At 52.3% G+C, this 17,978-nt stretch overlaps 1 protein-coding gene across 2 annotated transcripts in view; it reads left to right on the top strand.

Moving 5' to 3' along the window:
• The first annotated feature begins 1,369 nt into the window (after positions 1 to 1,369).
• The window catches only part of SSBP3 (single stranded DNA binding protein 3), a 157,716-nt gene continuing 141,107 nt past the window's right edge, over positions 1,370 to 17,978 (top strand). For both annotated transcript variants that reach the window (XM_077779701.1, XM_077779700.1), the window contains exon 1: positions 1,370 to 1,448. The gene's annotated coding sequence lies outside the window, so the exon portion shown is untranslated. The remainder of the gene's footprint in view (positions 1,449 to 17,978) is intronic.

Below are 17,978 nucleotides of genomic sequence, written 5' to 3'. Positions count from 1 at the left end.
TGCAGGGCTGTGGCATAAGGGTTCTACCTATAGGAGTGGGTGATGGGTTCTCGGTGGTGGTTTTTGGGGAGCAGTGTGTGAGTGGGGTTGGTGTGTCTGACCGTCATGAATTTTGCAGGAACTTGGGCTTGTGAGTGGAAGTGGCTGCGGAGTTTTTAGCGGTAGAAGTCTTCCGTGTGCGGGGGAGTTAAATGTGGGCAGCTTCAAGGGACAGATAGGAATGTTTCTGAGTTCCCTCTGCAGCTACTAGAAGCCCCTGATTCTCTTGCTCTGTCCGGAACACCCCCCACCCCCCTACCCCCAGTCTTCTCCAGCCTCATCTCAGCCCCAGGAACATGGAGAGCAGTGGCGGCTCTGCGTGGCTGTGGTCTTGTTAGTTAGAAGTAAGTTGCCTTGTGCTAGTTGACACTGAGCAAAGGACTGATTCCGAGAGGGTCAGGCTGTGGGATGCATACACCTTGAGTGATCCTCTGATGGCACTGGCAGAGCTGGCTGTTTGTGATGGGCACAGGAGCCCCAGACATCTGCTCTGGGGCCCGTTTCCTTCAAGTGGGTGCCCAGCCCCGGGCCTTGGGCTCCTAACCCAGAGCCCCTTACCAATACCAATGCTGGNTCAGCAGGATTGGTGGACTGGGGAGGGCTATTTCAACATGAAAGGACAAGATACTTGGTTGTCTGTAACCTCTCCTTTGGCTAATTGATATGCATTCTTTGAGTGGGGTAATGGTTCTTGCATAAGAATTCCTTGGGGGAGGGCCTGGATGGGAGTAGGGGTAAGATGGGAGGGGCGGGGGTGTGGGCTCTGGGCTCTGGGATTAAGAACCTGTAGGTTCCCTTTCTTGCCAGTCACCCAGGTTGCTACACGTATGAATCATAATCCTGACTTTGACAGTTTAACCTTTTTATGAAACATAGCCGCTTAGGTTGGGGAGAGGGTAAGTAAAAGGAATACAGAGGAAAGAGGAGGCGAGGATTCATATCCACATTCCTGCGTGTCCCATCTGGACACCCATGGGCGGGTTGTACTAATCTGTCCAAACTTCAGGTGCCCTGTGTGTAAAGTAGGGGTAAAGTCCCCCACCTCATAACCCTGTAGTAGTTATTGGCAGTGTCGTGGGTGTGGGGCATCTGGCACATATAGGTGCCTTATGGATGAGAACTGACACTCTTGTTACAAATGTCTGGCTTGCCAGAAGAGGTCAGTCCGTTTTGTTTCCAAGCCCGAGTTTGCTCAATAAAGGCTGGAAGTGTGGGATCGAGCCTTTGGGAGACCTGGCGCTGTTCGCACCCTACGTCACACACTTGTCGTTGGGACACAAGCAATAATTAGTAACCCGATCTTATTTTATTTTTCGATTTGCAGCGTATTTTGGGACCTTTACTGTGCAGCTCCTGAAAGGCGAGACACTTGTGAACATTCGAGTGAAGCAAAAGCCTTTCATGATTACGTGAGTAACAAATTTTTAATCCTGGCAATAATTACAGGGTTGGAGCGCTCTAACTTCTCTAGTACCAGGAGCAAATACACAGCCGATTGGCAGTGGTCTTTGTTTTCTCTTTGCCATTCTTTTTGTTCTGCCCACCTCCCTGGCGCCCCTGCCCCGTTCTAACTTGGTGAATGGTGTTTCATAATGTTGTAATTATGCAAAGGAGTGGAGATGCCTATCTGGAGAATTAGATGGCGTTGATCAGGGCTCAGCCAACGTGAGGTTTATGCTCAGAGCGGACAGTTAGCTGGGAAGAGAAGAGGCTGAGCCTCATTGGTGTTGGTTTAATTAAAAAACGTACCACCGCCATGACAGAAGAGCAGCTACGAAACTTGTGTCTTGGGTGTTCGAAGGAGAGTTGGTGAAATGGATTCTTGCATTACCTTCTGGGGAGCAGTCTTTTAAATTCTGTTTTGGGTTGTGTGGGGTGTGTGTGTGTGTGTGTGTGTGTGTGTGTGTGTGTGTGTGTGTGTGTGTGTGTGTGTGTGTGTGTGTGTGTGTGTGTGTATGTATGTGTGTGTATGTGTGCATGTTGGGGGGCTCATGTTGTGTCCACTAGGACCGTGTATGCTTTGAGGTCCTTGGCTGCTCTGTAATCTTGTGCTCAGAACGTTCTCGGGAAGATAGTTAATTTCATCACATCATAGTGCTTGCTCCGCTATCATTCATCCTTTACCTGGATGAGTTTCTCAAGATTTATGAAATGCTTATAAGAGCGACGTCTACTGCATATCCATCTCCTGTGGCAGTCCCCCTCGAAAAAAAATATTGGACTCCAAACATGGGTCGGAGTCAGAATTTATGATCAGATGAAACACGATCTTGGGGAGACAGGAGATGGAAGGGGAAATGTCTGCAATTCTTCCCGGCCTCTTTCCAGTCTTTGCTTCCCATTGGCCTAGTAGATGGTGGGGGTGGGGAGGTGGGGCGTGAGACGTGAGTGCAAGGGCGTGCGCGCGCGCGCGCACACACAGGCAAATAAGAGGTGGTTTATTTGATTTCACAGTTTTTCACCAAGTGGGTAGGAATGGTCTCCAAGCTCTAGAGTATTGAAGTTAGTTTCTTGAACGTCTTTATGGGACACCCACTTGGCCAGGCCATGTGTGCCCCCTGCGTGCAGAGGTCGAAACTGACCTGGGACACCAGAACCTAGGTTGCATTTCTCAAGTGGCCAAGTCCCATTACCATGAATATCCTCATGGTGAAGATTTCTCCCGTAATACGGGGAGTCAGAGACTCAGCCGGAGGCTTGCTGGTGTTAAGGATATTCCGTGTGATGAAATTTTGTTAGGGCTGAAAAGTTCATTCCCTTGGAACAGAATGCGGAGGAAATCGACCAGTGCATGTACCCTCTCCAGGGCTGAGAAAGAGAGGCTGGTGAATGGACTGGCTCTCTCATGGTGTGGTTTTTCTGGGAGAATCCGTGGTGATGTTCATAGGGTTTCCTGAGCCGGAGGCTGGGTGAGGAGGCCAGAAGGTACATTAGCCATATAATAATAGTGAGTTTGATCTTTGTACTTAGTAGAAGTCTTGCTTTTTCTCTTTTTTCCCCCTAAACCTATGGAGAGGTGATTCTTGTGTGGCCAATCTTTGCTATGCAAATGGTTTCATTTTTAAGAGTTGTGGGGGGAGGTGAACACGCCTATGTCTGATAAATCTCTCGATATAGGATGTCTGCGCTATCTTTTGCAAGCCGTGAGAGAAGTGAATTTTTTTTAATGTTTATTTTTGAGAGAGAGAGAGCGCGAGCCCCGGGTGTGGGGGCGGGTTGGGGGGGTGAGAACATAGAGAATCCGAAATAAACCCTGCATTGATAGCAGCGAGCCCGACACGGGGCTCGATCTCAGGAACTGTGAGATTGTGCCTTGAGCTGAGGCCGGACGCTCAACCGACTGAGCCACCCAGGCACCCCAGAAGTGAACAGTTTTTAACTGCATTTGGTTCCCTAGTAAAGGACGTGAGCTTCCAGCAGTTTGGGGTTTGGTCTGCCATCTTGAAACAAACATGGATGCCAGTGAAAGCTTGCGTGGGTTTGCTTTCGATAACTTGTTAAGGAATAGTGGCAGAATTACGCAGTGAAGTTGGCGTAGACATGCTGCCAAGCATTGAAGTCACACTGATTGAGGGCCAGGGTTCACAGATTTTGGGGTCGAAACTCCTTTTCCCAGGTTGGAGTCCACTTGGTTTCATTGGCCTGGGAAGCAGGTCGTGTGGGAGGAGCTGGGAGTGATGAATGAGCATGGGGAGAGAATCTCTGTGTTGTGAAGGCGTTAAGGGGTGGTTTGGGGTTGCAGGGTGACAGAGAAGTAACTGGAAGATTAAGAGAAATTTAAGAAAATTAAGAAAAGGAACTCTCGCTTCTCACTGGACTTCTCAAATCTTCAGGGGTTCTCTATTCCCATGGCTACCATCTAGTTAGCCCTCACTCCTTCTTGCTAGAGTTAATTGCAGTTGTGTCTCTCTAGATTCTTCCTCTAGTCTGGAATGCATGCCTCTCCTGTCCATTCAAATCCTGTCCATCTTTTAACTTCTTCGTGGACTTTTATGATAACTTTGATGATCGTTTTCTGCACATGGATCACTCCCGTCTCCTTGCCTGTGGAAACTGTCTCTACGGAGCCTTCTTGGCAGCCTTCCATGGGCTGGGCCCCTGTGCTGAGCGCTTTGGTTCAGTCTCATTTCAAGCTGCCAAGGGCCAGGTGAGAGGAGTTGTTACCTCCGTTTTGCAGATGAGGACCGTGAGGCCCAGAGAGGTCCATTCACAGCTGGTAAGTGGTAGATGAGCATCCAAACACAGGCCATAACTGACTCCAGCACCAGTGCTCCCAACACTGCCAAGGCTCAGCCCTGCAGGTCCGCAGCATGTGTCTGGTTTGCTCCCATTCTGACTACTCATTCAGAGTTGTCTTTCCAACCACAGCTTGTTAATTTTTTCCATGCTGGAGACTGTTCGTTCATACACAGAGCTATTCATCTGTGAAGCTCCCATAATGCCTTGCACATAGTAGGTGTGCGTGCTAATTGAAGGAAGGGGTTAAGGAACTATGGGTAAGAAAAAGTAGGTAATTTGGGGTCCCTGAGTAACCTGGCGTGGAACAGCCGATGGAATATTGGAAGATGTTCTTGTGGGGACTTCACTTTTGTGGGGTGATCTCGGGGTGCTGGTCTAAATGTGCGTTAACTTCTTACCTTGCCTCTTGTAAAAAAAAAAAAAAGTGCAGCAACTGGCCTTCCTTTTTCAATTAAGATCATTCAGAGATCCCCGTGGTTTGTGGGGGAGCCTGTCAGCCCAGGTACCTGCTCAGGCCTTGGTGAGGGGCAGGGGTGAGGAGGGAGTGCCTGACCGCTGCAGGGCTAGAAGGGACCTTTGGACGGGACCTCGACTGGGAAGATTGTGGTCTCAACTCTCTTAGAGAAATGACTTGGTGTCCCTGGCACATTGTCTCCCCTTCTTGACAGTGGGCCCAGGGGTCCTTAAAGGCTCCTTTCAGGTCAAGTGCAGACTATAGGACCTGGAATGAACCAGGTGACTCAGGGGGAGGGCCTTTAAATTCTCCTTGAATTGGTGGGTTTTCATTTGAGTCATGGGCTGTTTCTTCTCCCCCACGCACACCTGACACGTTATCTGTAAGCGTGAGCGCCCTCCTGTTGATCACATGCAACGTGGAGCATTAGGGCATTTGGTTCACCAGTGAACTTTTCTGAGAAGTTGGTTAGCTTTGAGCCAGAACAGCCGTGAGGCCCTGGGACGAGGCTCACACGGGGACTGTGCTGTGGCTTCCTTTCCCGGCTAGAGGGAGCGCTGGGTCTCAGTATTGATGAAAGCCCTTGGGTGCCATTGGGTCCTCTTAGATGTTGTTGTCTGGGTCTTGGCCTCCTTTTGTGGAGTGGACCCTCCCAGTGCTACCAGTGTCTCTTATTTTGGGCCCAGTGGTGTCCTGGACGCCTTCTCCACTTGGCTTTCCTCCAGGGTCGGGGACAGGCAGGTGCTAGAAACAAGTGTCTCTGGTGCCTTCTTGGCTGCTAGCAGCCTTTTCCCTCCTTATGGTGGCCAGTGGTGTGTTTTCTCCTCGGTAGCAGAAAATGAGTGGAGTAGACAGGGCCCGAAGGTGGCTTCTGAGCTGAAGGTACTAGAGAGCGAGCAGTGATGGCTCCTCGCACCACTCCTGTGACTGCAGTTCTTACAACGCTTTTTCAGCGCGTGCTGTGCTTGGCCTTACAAGGACCTTATTGGCCAGGTTTTAGTCTTAAATTTCACCCCCATTTCACAAATGTGAAAACCGAGGCCTGGAATTGAGGTAGTTTGTCTAAGAGCACGTAGCCGGGGGCCAGAGCTGGGACTAGGCGTTGGCCTTTCAAGTTCTACCTCAGCTTTCGGGCAGCGCTTCTTTGATACAGAATTCAATGGAAGGACCGTGTTTGCATTTGACCCCAAGTGTTCCCATAGACAGTCACTGGAGAAGCGCATCCAGCAGAGAGTTAGACTGAAGCCCCTGAGGGGTAAATTGCAGAGTCCCAGGCAGAGGTGGGACTGGAGCTCGGGAAGGGAGTTTGTTATGGTACAGTGGCTCTCTTGGCAGGGAAAACGTGATAAAAGTTCTGGCCTTTCCTTCCAGAAAATACATGCATCCCTACAAAGGAGACTTTGTGCCTGGTTTTGGGAGGTGCGCGGACTGCTGCCTCTAACCCCAGCCCCTCTCTGGTTCCCAATGGAGAACTTGGGGAGTGTACTGGACACGGAACCCCATGACTTTGGCAAGTGTTGAGCCTCAGTTTCCCTGCTCTGAAGACCGGAGATCCCTTTCTGCTCTGCTATTGGGAGCAGCCCCCCTCAGCTGGACCTCAGCTGGGCCTGCTCCCTTACCCCTGTGCCTGTGGCAGTCCTGCTGATCCCCCTCGCCCCCAGCTGTGAGCCTGTGTCCTCAGGCAGTTGGTGGGGGGGCAGGGGAGGATTAGGAGAGCGCCCCAGAGGCCTAGGCGTGGACGAGAGCTGAGGTATTTGTGGCTCTGTGGCAGGGGTCCAGCGTCCTTGGTGGGTTTGAAATAGCAAAGTGATATTTGAGAGGGCTCTCCTTGGATGTGCTGAGCTGGGGTTCCTGCCAGGCGGGGAGTGTCCACGCCTGTCAGAACCCTTTGGGGGCAGGGGCATGAGAGGACGGCAGTGCGGGCAGAATGGGAGGGCCGAGATGCTGGGGAGTGCTCTCCCCAGAGATAAGCCAGCCTAGCCATCTGCCCAGAGGTCCTGGCAAGTTCACAGCAGTTGCCTTTGGCTCTGACCCTTGGCACTCTTGTGTGGCAGATTAAAAAAACAAAACGTAACACACAGTTATTCCCCCTCCTCCCCTTGTAGCTTCGACTTTGTGTTGCATCCTTTCTTGGGGGCTCCCACCCCGTTTGCTGCAATTCCTCTAACCCCAGAGGCTGCCAGACTCCTCCATCGGTAGCTAATTAAACACTAAATGAGTAACTGGAATTGCATTTTGCCAGAGCCCAGGCTGCGCAGCCACCTTAATGGGTTTCAAGTGGCGGCAAGACCCCAAATTGCAAATCCTTGCCCTTTAGTTCATGGCAGGAGGTGGGGCTGGGGCAGGGGTGGGGATAGAGTGGCAGGGACCCAAACAAAGTTTTTGGCAGTGGTCACTTCATTTGAACTCCCAAGACTGGCCATGCGCACGGCTCTGCATAATGCCATCTTTGTGAGCTAAGCATTTGCTAACTTGGACCAAGAGTGAGTTCTGCGGCGGCCACTGCTCCGAAGGGGCCGGAGACACCCAGCTCTCCGCACCGTGTCCCTTAGTCTGGCTCAATTTTCCAAGGGAAGCGGGTTCTCTGGTTCCTGCCAGGCGAGCCAGAGCCACCTCGCCACCTTCCCTCAACCTTCCTGCCTGTGTGTGTGAGTGTGTGCGCGTGTGTTTTAAGAGGGAGATGTGTGTGCTTGAGGGCCTGTCAGCCAAGATAACAGAAATGTTACACTAGCCGTAGTCTTTATAATGGTGTCTAGGGCTTAGAGCATTTAGAAAAATTAATCTTTTTTAGCTTGGTAATAATTCTGACCACGGCACAAGTGCATTAGATGATTCACATAAACTTCTTTAATACATGTTGCTAGGAGCTTACAGCAAATAGACAATAACGATTGTTTGTTTTTTGATTCGCCAGGGTAATGGGGTTCTCTGTAGCCCTGGTGAGATGCGTTTTAGCAATGTTTCTCTCCCGTGTTATGCTTTTCTTCACCTGGGTCTTGAGTCTTCTGGATTTGGAAGGGTCTGGGGTGCACACCTGAGTTCCAGCTCTCACTGTCATTTCCCGGTGGGGTGGAGCTTCAAATCCTCAGTTTCCCCATCTGTGTAGTGGGCTAGCGGTGGTCCCTTCCTGTGGTGGTTTTGAGAGTGAAGAAAGATCACGTGTGTGAAATGGTTGTCTCTCCGGGCTCACGCTTGGGGAGTTCATCTCTTTTCTCTTTGCAGCCCTAAGTCCCCCCCACCCCCCAAATTTTTACCGTGATGGAGACAGCGGCGTCTTTTTCTGGGAGAGCGAGCTGACTGAGGGACCTGGACACTCGAATTTCCCAGTGAAGCCCTCCAGTGCTGGGGCTCCCCTTATGTGTCGCAGAGTCTTTCCCTCCACACCAGCCATCTTGTCTCACCCCTACACCCCTGCAAGGGGCAGAGTGGGCAGTCCTGCCACAAGCTGGCACCGATAAATGCTCCCCTGAGATGGCAGCACCCCTTATCTGTGTTGGACAGAGGCGTCCTGTCCCAGTCCCGCATATTGAAATGGTAAGAGCCAGAGGGGCTTGCAGCTTCACATCAGCAGAAATCTGGATTCAAATTTTGGCTCCACACCCTTTGTTACCAGTGGGAGCCTTGGTCCCTTCTCAAGTGTGAGGTTGGCAGAAGGGTCATCCTTGCTCAGCCCGCCGTGGCGTGGCGGAGGGAAAGGCACGGAAGCCTGTCTGGAGAAGTCGGTTGTGGTGTAATGTGCTGTGTAGGTGCTTACAGGGATGAACAGAATTGAAAGCACTAAGTTGGGGTCTTGTGCTCACTTTGGGTACGTATCCTGCCCTTGCCCACCTCCAGGCTCACTTGAGTTTTTGATTGAGCAAGGGGTCCCAAAGAGGAGCCGTAGGACGCGAGCTGGGGAGGGGACATGTCGCCGTGACACGTTCTTGGGTACGTTGGCTGCTTTCTCCTTCAACTTCCTGTGGAGCCTGAGCGAGGCGCTGGTCACTTGGCTCCCAGGCTGGGAGCAGAAGGCACTGCTAAGTTTCACGGTGTTGATCCAGTTGAATTACTGAGTGCTTTTGCTCTGCTCACTGTCTAGTTGAAGAGGCATACACGGCCCAGGATATGATTAAGTGCTTAGAAAGCCTTGGGCAGAGCGATCTTGGTCTTCCGAGAGAGATCAGGATGCTGCCAGGACAGATGGCGGGAGAAGGTAAGTGGTCCCACCCTGGGTGGCGGTCAGGAAATGCATTTACTGTCTGTGTACCTAGCGGGATCACAGGTGATGGAACCGGAGGTCACCTAGGCGCCTTACAAATAGGTAAACTGAGGTCCAGAGAGGATGGATGCCCCACCTGGGGTCACCAGTAGGTCTCAAACCTACAAACCCAGTCAGGATCTGGGACCTTTCCCTTTGCCTTGTGCTGCCTTGCTGCACTTAAACGCTGTGCAAACTTGGTCACTTTAATTAGCCTCTCCTCGGTTTCCTCGGGTAGAGAATGGGGTTGGTGAAGTATACCCGCCTTGTCAGGCTGTCCTGAGGATTAAATGTGCTTGCACGTGTCCCACATATGTAACGGGGCCTGGCACAGCCTAGGCACCTCGCAAACCTGTGCTGCCGTAACCTCGCCTCCGGCCCTGTGCGGACCCTGGCCTTCTCCTGGCCAGAAGGGAGGCAGCAGCTGAGCTNTGCTTGCACGTGTCCCACATATGTAACGGGGCCTGGCACAGCCTAGGCACCTCGCAAACCTGTGCTGCTGTAACCTCGCCTCCGGCCCTGTGCGGACCCTGGCCTTCTGGCCAGAAGGGAGGCAGCAGCTGAGCGCTGGGTATGAGAGGTGTGTGCCTGGGGGCACGAACTGGCTTCTCACCTGTTGATTGGCGTTCTGGATCTGTGGCTTTGAATCCACCTTCTTCAAGTGCCCTTGGGCGTTTGGAGCGTGAGTGTCCCACCCGCAGCCTCCAGACAGGCCTCAGTTCCGTGTGGATGACATGAGATGACATTCATGGGCACTCTGGGCTGGAAACTGGACTGCGTTGTTCGGTCAACGTCCGTTTTCTCCTCTGCTGGCCACTTCTTTTCATCTAGGCGTCTGGAACTTTCCCCTGCCCCCTGTGACGCTTTCTGTGGTCCCTGCTTGGTACTGCCGAGACAGGGTTTTTGCTTCCGTGCCCACTGGCCCTACTGTCGAACAGATGCCAGCCTGGAATGTGGCTGTCTCCCCCAGACCTGCCAGGACCACCCCCACTTGGGACACCCCCTCCTTTTTTTTTCTTCTCCTTTTTTTTTTATTCCCCCAGGAACTCTGTGTCCTTATTCACTTGCTACTTGCTGCTGGGCGGAAGAATGATTTGGGTCAAGGTTGTATCTCTTCCCAGCTGGTAGATTAAAAGCTCTTGAGGGCAGGGGCTCTTATCCTCACCCTATTTGCACCACCCCCACTCCCGGGGCCAGTTGCAGAGTCGAATAAATCCCGAGATTGGTGAGCCAGACTCCGGGGCCTTGGGAAGTGAGAAAGGTCTGATCCTTGCCCTGGGATCAAGCGTGTTAAATACACGTTTTAATGGAGATGGACAAGTGGCACATGGTAACGCATTGTTTTGCAAACTGTGAGTTGTGACCCATTAGTGCCTTGGGAAATCAACTTAGTGGGTCACGACTGGCAATCACAAAAAATGAAACAACTGTATCACAGAGGAAGCTTAAGTGTTGTTTGGGGGACCTTCTGTTTGCAGTGATTTATGTGTGCCCGTAAATACACATTGTACCTTGGGTTTGCGAAGTAAAATTTGCCTTCTTGTGGGTCTTAGTCTGAACTTGGAAAGCCGCTAGCCCAGAGAGGGCTGAGATGGGATCTTGGGACGCACAGGTGACTTCAGCCAACTGACCAAAACTATTGCTGACCTCAGTTTCTGGATCTGTACCAAGGAGGGAATTGGTCCCACCTCTGGGGGCCCTTGAGAGAATTGTTTCCCGAGTGCTGCCTGGTGGCTCACTTGGTGGCTGCCATTGGCGTTTGCTGCCATGTTCTTCATGCAGAGAATGTGAGGAAAGGGCTCTGACGTCTGACGTCTGTAGCTTGTCCCTGCCGACTGGCTGGCCGTGGGGCAGCTCCCCCTGCCTTCCCTCCTCCTGGTCTGAGGTTGAGGCGGGGTCCCAGCCCTCCGTGGAGGGTGTTGTCTGAACACCTGCAGGGGTCAGGCTACGGCAGGAGTCTTGAGAACAGATCTCAAGGCATCCCGTCTGACCCAGGTCGGCCCAGCCTCCCGAATTCTCTGTCCCCTCCCGGTGACAGCTGTTTGCACAGCTCCCGAGGCAGGCTTTGTGTCTCCCGCTCTTTGTGTGTTTGGGTGAAGCGCCTGACATTTCACTTCTGTTTCACAGTCCTCTGACCTTAAGAAGCATGGCTGCTCCCCAGGGCCCCTGTCTGAGGTTTTCCTCTGATCCTTCTCTCCCTGTCACAAAAGGCCATTTGAGAGAGCAGGCTCTGAGGTGGCAGACCTCCCCTGTGCCCGGGATGCTGGCTGCAGCTTTGTGAGCTCTTGGGAGAGACGCAGCATGGCTTGGCGGACTGGGCGGGGAGGGCGGCGGATGGCGGGCAGTTATTCCCAGGTGTGTGCCGCATGCTCGGCCCTGTGCTGGTGGTGGGTGCCAGAGCAGGGTCATGGATGGTACCTGGGATTTGGACTTGGACCAGAGTCCAAGACCAGAGTTCCAGTTCTCGTTCGTTCAGATGGCCGTGGGGAAGTCCTCTGGCCTCGCTGAGCCTGAGCTCATCTGATAGAAAACGATGGGAGCCAAGGGCTGGATTTTTTTCCTGCCTCTCAAGCCTTTTAGAAGTCGGGTGAGAGCACGTGAAAATGGTTCGTTAGTTGTGGTTGCCTGTCGAGAAGGCTTTCTGGAATGTGAACAGACCGTCGGCTCACGGAATGTGTCTTAAGCAACCTCTCATTAACAGACAGGGACACTGAGGCTTGGAGTAGGATGTTGACGCAGCAAGGCCACGGGCCGGAGGGATCCCTGACTCCCGGGGCGGCCACTGAGTTTAGAAAACCTTGACCCCCGAGGCCAGCGCCCACGTCTGTGCCACGCGTTAGGAATCCCAAGGCTTTCTCCGGGTGGGCTTTCTGTGGCTTTGGCCATCCGTGGCCTGTGCTGGGGGTGCAGGCGGCCCGTAGGGCGGGCCTGGCGTGGGGCGTTCGCGCAGCTGCTCTTTCCTGCCGTTGTTTAGCTGCTTTCAGCGGCAAATATGGTCCCCTCTCAGGGACCCTTCCTCTCGGCGGTGCCGAGCCCGCCGGGCCCGCTTGTGTGACAGGAGGCGGCCCGGGCCCTCGGCTCCACTCACCGGGCTCCCTGCGGGTCCCCGGGCTGGCGGGCTGCTTCGGGAGGGGCTCTCACAGCCTGACAGGGAGCTCCAGCCGCCGCTCGGTGTCTCCGAGTTGGCCAATTGATGGCTTCAACCGAGCGTTTCAGCGTTGGGGAAGCCAATACAATTTGAGTTAGTTGTGATGGCTGCCACTTTAAATACCGCGGTGGCTTTCTGTCAGCGAGCTAATGCGTGGAATGGGGAATTGCAGAAAACTCGATCACCGGAGTGCGTCAGTCGATTCTGACCCCGAGCTATAGAAAATGAACTGAAATCTAGTTGACTGTCGCCACGTACTTTCTTTGGCATTATTTAGCCGGCAGCGTCTTTGTCAAAGGGAACTTGAAGAGAAGGGATGAGGTGAAAATCACAGCGTTGGACTCTGACCGCCACGATTTTAGGGAGCGATAGTCTTCATGGGAGGTTGGGCCGTTGGGTTAGGGTGGTGGTTTCTTGCCGAGGGATAAATAACTAAAGTACTTAAATCACGGCGTTGCGGCTTAATAATAATTTGTTATTTGGTTAACGAAGGAATCTAGTGTTTATTGAGCACTTACTGTGTGCCGAGACCTTGAGAAAAGTATTCTCATTCAGTCATTGTCCATTGGGGGCGGCATAGGGGATGGGGCATTCTTGCCATTTCATGAAGTAAGAACTGTTGAGAACAGTGAACAAGTTTGACTTACTGTATGTCAGGCACCGTTCTGAGCCCTTTAGGTTTTAAAAAAATTTTTTTTAATGTTTTTATTTATTTCTGAGAGAGACAGCATGAGCAGGGGAGGGTCACAGAGAGAGGGAGACACAGAATCTGAAACAGGCTTCAGGCACTGAGCTAGCTGTCAGCACAGAGTCTGACACGGGGGTCAAAACTACTAACGGTGAGATCATGCCCTGAGCCGAAGTCGGACATTTAACTGACTGAGCCCCCCAGGCGCCCCAGGTTTTTTGTTTTTTAAATGTTTATTTTGAGAAAGAGAGAGAAAATCCCAAGCAGGCTCTGTGCTGTCTGCGCAGAGCCCGACGCAGGGCTCAATCCCGTGAACCTTGAGATCAAGAGTCGGACGCCTAACTGACTGAGCCACCCAGGTGCCCCTGAGTCCTTTAGGTTTTATCTCTTCTCGTACTCTGGACAGCCCAATGAATTAAGTTCACGTTCATTCCTATTTTGTAGAAGAGGAAACGGAGGCAGTAGAGAGATTCAGGACTGCTGTACAATGAAAGCGGTCTTCACTGCCATACCAGGCTGCCTCCCCCAAGAATCAGTACTGGATTTGACATCTTTGCAGCCTAATGAACTGATGGCCCCCCGCCCAGCCCAGGGTAGTTTGATACTTGGAGGAGTAGGTGGAGCAGGTCCTTGGGGAGATGGGCACCCACCTGTAGGTCGTGTGGTGCCGTGCCCGCCTGGTTTTCAGTGACTTCACCTGGGAAGAAGATCTCTTGCTTTGGCCTTGCCTCCTTTAAAGAAGAGTTTCCCCTTCTCTTCACATACACCGGCCTCCATGCCTGAAAATGCTTCATTTTGCATGCATCGAGTCACCCTTTTAATGAAGAAGTAGGGAAAACAAGAACTGTAGAGTTGCCGATTAGAGCTTCGTACCGGCTTGGGGACCCAGTGTGAGCACACCAGGTTGGTAGAATTCTAGTCACAGAACACCTTGGGAATTTTGGTTCCATTTCAGTTGAGGTAGTCTTGATTTTTGTGGAGCCTAAAAAATACACCAGCCATGCTTCAGTCTCCAGTATTCAAAAGACCCGGTTAGAGTCCTCAGGCCGAGAACCTGTGGCTGGCTTCCGCGCCTGCCCCACTCGCCTCGCAGTGTAAGAGGCTCCTTCTGGGCTTATTTTGGGATGGCCAGGGTTGGGCTTCGTGGAGGGAGGTGCCTCATGTTTTCCCCTAGGGAGTCAGGAAGGGTCATGATGCAGGGTTTGCTCTGGGTCCTTCCTCCACGTGCAGGGCTCAGAGCTTCCCTCTAGGGAGAGACCACCTGGGAGAAATGGTGGCCCAAGGGGCGTACGGAGCCTTCTGTGTAGAAGGCTCTCATCCCCAGCAGGTGCTCCTGAGACTCCCCCTCCCTCGCAAACAAGTACCGTGCTCCCTACCATTCTGAGCTGACATGCAGTGGGGGAGATGGATCACTGGACAGAAATCCTCTTTCACAATCCACCCCTCTCACTAGCCGCGTAGCCTTTGTTTGGCTGTTGTCTTCTCTCTGGGCCTCAGTGTCCTAACCTGTAGCTTGGGGGCAGTGAGGGACACAAAAGTGATTTCTGAAACAGTGGTGACCAGCACTGGTCACCTGTTTACCCCGGGCCAGGCACTGTGTGTGGGCATGGCGTTTAATCCCTGTAAGTAGCAAAAGGCTATTTTTATTGCTTTCTTTGGACAGGGAAACTGAGGTTTACCTGGTGATGAAGTCATTAAATAAGGGAGTCAGGATTTGAAACCGGGACCCCATCCCTACCATTGGGCCCTGCTGCTATTTTCACAAACTTCCGGATGACTTGAGGAGTCGGGGACCGTGGAGTAAAAAGGCACTTGGAAAGAAGTGGATCGTTTCAGTAGAAACCTGTAACTGTTTTTAAACAACCACCAAAAAAGATGTCAGTGACAGTTTGCTCCCCGGTGAGGTGAACGCAGATAAACCTATTTTGACTGTTAACTTATTTTGTTGTTTAAAAGCCAGTGACACGTAGTGTTGGATTTATTTTTCTTCTCAACGTTTAAGTGTTTGCCACTTCTTGAGTGACGTGTGTTAATCGGGGAACTGCCTGTACTTTGGGGGTGGAGGCCTGCTGCTCGCATTTCAGGCTTCTGCCTTAAGAAGGACCTGGGAGAACGTGTGCTTGTCGTCGGAGGAGCCCGAGCCCAGGAGTGGCTCCAGGGCCATGTGCGCACCTGGGTCTCAGGATGCTTCTGGAGCCCTCTCTTACTCCGAAGTCGGGGTCACGGTGGAGAACCGATCGCGGGAGTCTTTGTGACTGGAAGCCTAAATATTTATTCTGTTCTGTCCCTAATGAAAACAAATTGTCAACAGTTGTTCAGTAACTGACTAAATTAAAATCTGTAATTAGTCAATTAGATTAAAGAGTTGGCAGAACCTGATTGTATCATGCTGGTTAGGTTATTAAGAGAAAGGGTGTGATTTTTAATTACTGAATGCTAATTTTGACAGTTTCAAATAGAAACAGACGTGGTTTTCCCCCCTTTCCCTAATTCTGAATGGTTTGGAGAAGTAAAGACACTCGATGTGTAAATATATGGGTTTTTTTTTTTTTTGAAGGAAAATAATCCGATGGGCCGTGCCGTAGAGCAGGGGGATTGTAGTGAAGAGCACATTGGATTTCATTGAACGGGTTTGCCAGAAATCCTTCCTTTCTTGAGGGATGGCCTGTTTGGCAGCTCCGTTTTTGCTTTAAATGAGAAGTTGGATTTTAGCTTCAAGCAGTCGAGTCACGGGGTTCGAGTTGTTTTTAGGAACCCCCCCCCCCCGTGGCTCTCATCTCAAGGGACTTTTCTGACCAGCACCCCAGAAGCGACAGGCAGCAGGAGACTGATCCAGTGAGGAAGGGACTGTGTGTGAGTGTGGTGGGGCTCGGTGGGGCTCCGTGGGGCTCAGGGGCACGGGCACACGTGGATAACCATGTCAGACTTTTTATAGGGCGCTTTCCCATATACGGGGCGGCCCAGTGAGAGCGGCAGACGGGATGAAAGTTCTTCGTGCCTCTGCTTTACGGCTGAGGGGAGCTGAGGGCCTGAGGGCCGGGGAGGGAGGAAGCCGGGTGGGAAAAGGGTTGTGCAGCCAGGAGTTCTGGTAGGGCAGAGTAGAGAGGGGCTTCTTGCTTGGCAGGAAGATGGGATCAGAAGGGGGGGCCGGCTGCTGGGTTGAGAGGTGTCGAAAGCGAGCGGGGAGTTGAGGATGAATGGAGCCGGGTGATTTGAAGCTGGAGCAGCAAGTCCTGTTTTGTTTCTCCGGGGGATGCTGTCTCATTGCCTTCCCTGCACACACCAGAGTACGGGTTGGGAGCAGCCTTGGAACTTGGATCTGAGCTGCTGCTAGACCCCGACACAGCTTCCCCACCTCCCCGCCCTCCTCCTCAGCTCCTGGGAGTTCATATATGGTTGGCCCTGGAGGCAGAAGGGTCGTGTTACCTGGAGAGCCTCAAGCTTTAGAAGGGGTCCAGCGGCCACTGCAGGAAGGCCACCCAGTCCTTGCCTCTCCTTGCCACCAGTCCTGTGCTTAGTGACCGTGGGCTGAAACTCTAACCCCGGGTCCCCAGCCGAGGGGCTGCTGTCTCCTCTGGCCCACTGGGCAGCCTCCCTGTCTTGGAAAAACTACCCCAAACCTTTACCTCCAGGAACCGCACCGGATGGCGCTGGGGAAATATTTACAAGTGGTGGATTGGTGTGTGTTCTGAATTTGGAATTCCTCTTTCAGACCCTGGATCCACGGCCGAAGTTAAAGAGGTGGTGTGAGTGAGTGAGTGATATTGTGTGTGTGTGTGGCAAATAGAAGAAAGGAAGTGACATTGCTAGCAGAGAGTTTATTTTAAAAGCTTCCCCACTGATAGATTTGTAGTCCTGGGTAAATAGGGAAGCTTGTGAAACTTGATTCATTTTTGTCCTGAAGTATGTTTTTTTTCGGGGACTGGGGGTGTGAACAGAGCCTTCGTGAGACCCACGTGTTTTTAGGTTGGAAGTGTTTGTGTGTCCCCAGCACACCGTGTACAAGGCCAGGGCAGTGTTCTCACCTCCAGCCCCTGCCCCCCAACCATCTCTCCCTCCCCAGGACAGAGCACTCGTTGCTGGGCTTTGCTCTGGTCTCATCCAGGGATGAGCAAGGACGTCCTGCACTCAGGATGACTTCCGGCTTCCTTCCTGGCCTGTGCTGCCCAGAGCAGATTCTTTCGGTTAGGAAACACATTCTCCCTCGTCCCTGCCCAGGCCTGTCCTGGAGACGTGGACAGGCAGCTGGGGCGACCACTGGCCAGCTAGGAAGCTAGGGCATGTCCTAAACTGGAGGCCCATGTGAGCTGTTCAGGAATTAGCAGTTACTGCTCCCGGGAAACCAGTGCAGAAATGGAAAGATGGTCAGCAGGGAGAGTTGAGAAGGTGGTTGACCTTGTATGTTTTGGGGGGGGGGGGAATTGAGGGAATTTTGGAATGTTGACTGTGTGTTTTTGTTGTTAGGGTGGAGGGCGAACCTTGAGACTTAGATACCAAACATTGCCAGGCTGTAGTTAGGGAAGGGTAGGGCAGGGCTGGGCTCCCTACCTCAGGGCCTTTGCACACACTTTTCCTCCTCGCTTGTAGCACTTTCCTCCCTTCTTTTACTCCCTGGGGATCTCTATTCATTTTCATGCCTCAGTTCGGATGTCTCCGAATTCTAAAGATCGTCTCGTAATCGTCTTTGAGCCATCGGGCAGGGCCCGTAAACTTGGGGCTTTTGACACCTGATGGATATTTGTGGACTGAAAGTGATCAGGAAGGACCAGGAGGCTGCCCACCTCCCATGGCCCTGTCTGTGCATTTAAATGGCTTCCCGAAGCCTTAATGCCCTCAGCCCATGTCCAAGTTTTGCTGCCCTGGCCTTGCTGTGCACCTTTCTTTTCTGAAGTAGGTCTTCAACATATTCATGGAGTTTCAGAAGTGAAATGTCCTCAGAGATGTGTAGGAAAATGCTGCGTGTTCAATTAGCCCAACCTTTTTGCCAACCGTTGAGGCCTCTGAAGCTGAAAGCCCTGTGGCTCTTCTGCCTGGGTTTTGTGTTTTGTATAGAGGATTGGGAGGAGAGTAGGCAGGGACCTGGCCTGGAGTCCCGAACCCTGTCCCTCAGCTGGTGCCTTAGTGTAGTGTTAACCTAGCATCGTGGGACAGAGCCCCTTTCTGATTCTTCTAA

Source organism: Crocuta crocuta, unplaced genomic scaffold (assembly GCF_008692635.1).
Source record: "Crocuta crocuta isolate KB4526 unplaced genomic scaffold, BGI_CrCroc_1.0 scaffold168, whole genome shotgun sequence".
In the NCBI taxonomy this organism is placed as follows: domain Eukaryota; kingdom Metazoa; phylum Chordata; class Mammalia; order Carnivora; family Hyaenidae; genus Crocuta; species Crocuta crocuta.
The sequence above is the reverse complement of the archived record's forward strand: the minus strand, read 5'-3'. Positions and strand labels throughout refer to the sequence as shown.